Source organism: Suncus etruscus, chromosome 14, assembly GCF_024139225.1.
Source record: "Suncus etruscus isolate mSunEtr1 chromosome 14, mSunEtr1.pri.cur, whole genome shotgun sequence".
Classification (NCBI taxonomy): domain Eukaryota; kingdom Metazoa; phylum Chordata; class Mammalia; order Eulipotyphla; family Soricidae; genus Suncus; species Suncus etruscus.
This window is the reverse complement of record NC_064861.1, coordinates 79,838,302-79,841,488: the sequence shown is the minus strand read 5'-3', so window position 1 is coordinate 79,841,488 and position 3,187 is coordinate 79,838,302. Positions and strand designations below refer to the sequence as shown.

The following is a 3,187-nucleotide window of genomic DNA, read 5'->3' as shown; positions in this document are numbered from 1 at the left end:
ATAGCCCACAGCCAGTATTGTTCATAGTTTTTTTTTTTTAATTTATAGTTTGACCTTCCAACAGTCTGAAGAACAGTAAACTCGCTCCCTGTTTAAAAAGTTTGAGGACCCCTGTGTGACTAGTCCTGAATGCACTAAATTACTCCAGGCTTCCCTTTAAATCTGTCTGTCTATGAAACATTTTACCTTGGAGTTTAGGCACCTGTTCTGGCTGGAGGTACCTTGTCACTCAGCAGAGTCTTCTCAGATGAATGATGCTGACAGGCCCAGCTCTTGAATGCTGTCTCCATCAGCCCAAGGAGCTCAGGCATCATTTGTGAACACATGTGCTTTTGTCTCTTCTTCAGTGTCCCAAACGGCAGGGCCTGTATCCTCATTAAGTTTGTCTTGCCAATAGCCAGTCCAGGGGCTGCCCGTTGTGAGAGTGACAATCCAATGGCTCTAATGCCAGAAGCCATCCATGGAGAGCAATAAATCTGCAGCCCCACTTGAACCTCTCTCCCACTCACCCCATCCAGTTGTGCTCCATAAATTAATGACTTGGGGGCTCTGAAACCTCGATGAAGGGTATTCGTCTTTGTCCATAGACCCCGGTGGAAAAGAAATGGAGCTTCCTTTTATTTCCTTTAAATCAAAATAAATTGAATTCTGAATTCCCACATGGCTGAGTTGAAGGGGAAATTTGATCCCTTGCATCCTGGGGAGTGGGAATGAAGCATCTTCCTTGCTAGGATCTCATGGGGTTTGGGGGGGTGTTCTGAGGAGTTAGAACAATGTGGGGAGACACTCAACTGCCCTCTCAGCCACTCCCAGTGGCTTCTGTTCTGGGCTCCCCTGAAGGCAGGGAGCATTGCTGCTTTGAGTGCATGGCCCAGAATCAAGGTCAAAGCTGGGAGTTAGGGTAGTTTTCAGCCCAAATCGGTGCCCTTCTCCAAGACCAAGTTTCCCCTGTGCTCCTTTGCCTTCCTCCATCACCATAGGGCTTGTCTTCTCCCGACTGGCCTCTCTTCCCTTCTTATCATCTCAAAGAGCTCAGGTATTGGAAGACAAAAACCAGAAGGTCCCTTGCTTATAAGAAATGTCTAGTGAGTGCTCGTTTCGGTAGCACATATACTAAAATTGGAACAATACAGAGAAGATTAGCATGGCCCCTGCGCAAGGATGACACACAAATTCGTGAAGCGTTCCATATTTGGGGGGGGGGTGCTGAAGAGATAGCACAGCGGCATTTGTCTTGCAAGCAGCCGATCCAGGACCTAAGGTGGTTAGTTCGAATCCCGGTGTCCCATATGGTCTCCTGTGCCTGCCAGGAGCTATTTCTGAGCAGATAGCCAGGTGTGACCCCCCAAAAAAAAAATGTCTAGTGAGGGGCCGGTAAGGTGGCGCTAGAGGTAAGGTGTCTGCCTTGCAAGCACTAGCCAAGGAAGGACTGTGGTTCGATCCACCGGTGTCCCATATGGTCCCCCCAAGCCAGGGACAATTTCTGAGTGCTTTGCCAGGAGAAACCCCTGAGCATCAAACAGGTGTGGCCCCGAAAACAAACAAACAAAAAAAAATGTCTAATGCTTCTTTAGAACAAAGTATGGATTCATTTCTTTCTTTTTTTAAAATTAATATATTTATTTAAACACCTTGATTACAAATACAATTATAGTTGGGTTTCAGTCATGTAAAGAACACCCCTTCACCAGTGCAACATTCCCATCACCAATATCTCAAATCTCCCTCCTCCCCACCCCACCTCCGTCTGTAGTCTAGACAGGCTTCCACTTTCCTCATTTATTCACATTGTTATGATAGTTCTCATTGTAGTTATTTCTCTAACTGTACTCATCACTCTTTTTGGTGAGCTTCATGTCATGAGCAGAACCTTCCAGCCCTCCTTTCTTTGTCTCTGAGAATTATTGCAAAAATGTCTTTTATTTTTCTTAAAACCCATAGATGAGGGAGACTATTCTGCGTCTGTCTCTGTGGATTCATTTCTCAGACAATGCCCCCATCACTTGCCAGGGCAGGAATGGGAATTGTGACATATTTTGAACTTGCCCCTGCATCTTGGCATTTGTGTTGGCATATTGGACACTTCCTCCCTGCAAGCCCTGACTCCTCTGTGACTAGGTGACTGACAGCCGAGAATGTTGTAAATGCTCTTCCCTTTTCTTACTTACTTTTTCCATTGTTGCTGCTCTTTCCTTGTGGCAGGCCTATGAGCAGCTACTTTCCTGACAAATTAAAGTACCTAATAAATGTGGGATGCAACCTCCTTTTTCATCTGTACATTCAGTCTAAGTCTCTACTTTATTTTGGTGAGGGAGACACACCTGGCAGGGCTCAGGGGTTACTCTTGGTTCTGCACTCAGAAATTACTCCTGGCAGGCTCGGGGGACTATATGGGATGCTTGGGATTGAACCTGAGTCAGCTGTGTGCAAGGCAAATGCCCTACCTGCTGTGCTATTGCTCCAGCTCCATGTCTTGACTTTTAAGTTGCCATTTTGCTTTATGGAGGCAATGGAAAGATCTTCCCCTTTTGGCGTTTTGCTGAAAGAAAGGAAAAAGAGGAGCCAGGGTCTGAAACCTGTCTGTGCTGGATGGTGCAAAGTGACCTCACTTCTTTCCTCCTGCAGAAGGTTAACTGTTTGGACCCTGTATCCACTGTTTCTCACAGAGCTCAGCTACACAGTTAGCCCCTTCTGAACAGTAGGAGATATAACAGCGAATGCCAGACACAAAAATAATTCTGAAGTTCTGTGTTCAATGCATTGTTGCCAAGGGCTTTTCCAAAACCTGTTCTGGAGAAAATGATAGAACTAAGCCTTGAGCACAGCCCTACAATACCCATGTAAAAAGAAACAGTAACTGCATCAAAAATAAACTCATACTGGGGCGAGATAGATAGCATGGACGTAGGGCATTTGCCTTATATGCAGAAGGAAGGTGGTTCGAATTCTGGCATCCCATATGGTCTCCCAAGCCTGCCAGGAGCAATTTCTTTCTTTCTTTCTTTCCTTCCTTCCTTCCTTCCTTCCTTCCTTCCTTCCTTCCTTCCTTCCTTCCTTCCTTCCTTCCTTCCTTCCTTCCTTCCTTCCTTCCTTCCTTCCTTCCTTCCTTCCTTCCTTCCTTCCTTCCTTCCTTCCTTCCTTCCTTCCTTCCTTCCTTCCTTCCTTCCTTCCTTCCTTCCTTTTTTTT

General features: G+C 45.9%; 1 non-coding gene across 1 annotated transcript; it reads left to right on the top strand.

Moving 5' to 3' along the window:
* The first annotated feature begins 1,089 nt into the window (after positions 1-1,089).
* LOC126029012 (U6 spliceosomal RNA) lies at positions 1,090-1,196 on the top strand. Its single transcript, XR_007502674.1, has one exon. It is a non-coding gene; the product is annotated as a U6 spliceosomal RNA (small nuclear RNA).
* Positions 1,197-3,187: the final 1,991 nt, after the last annotated feature.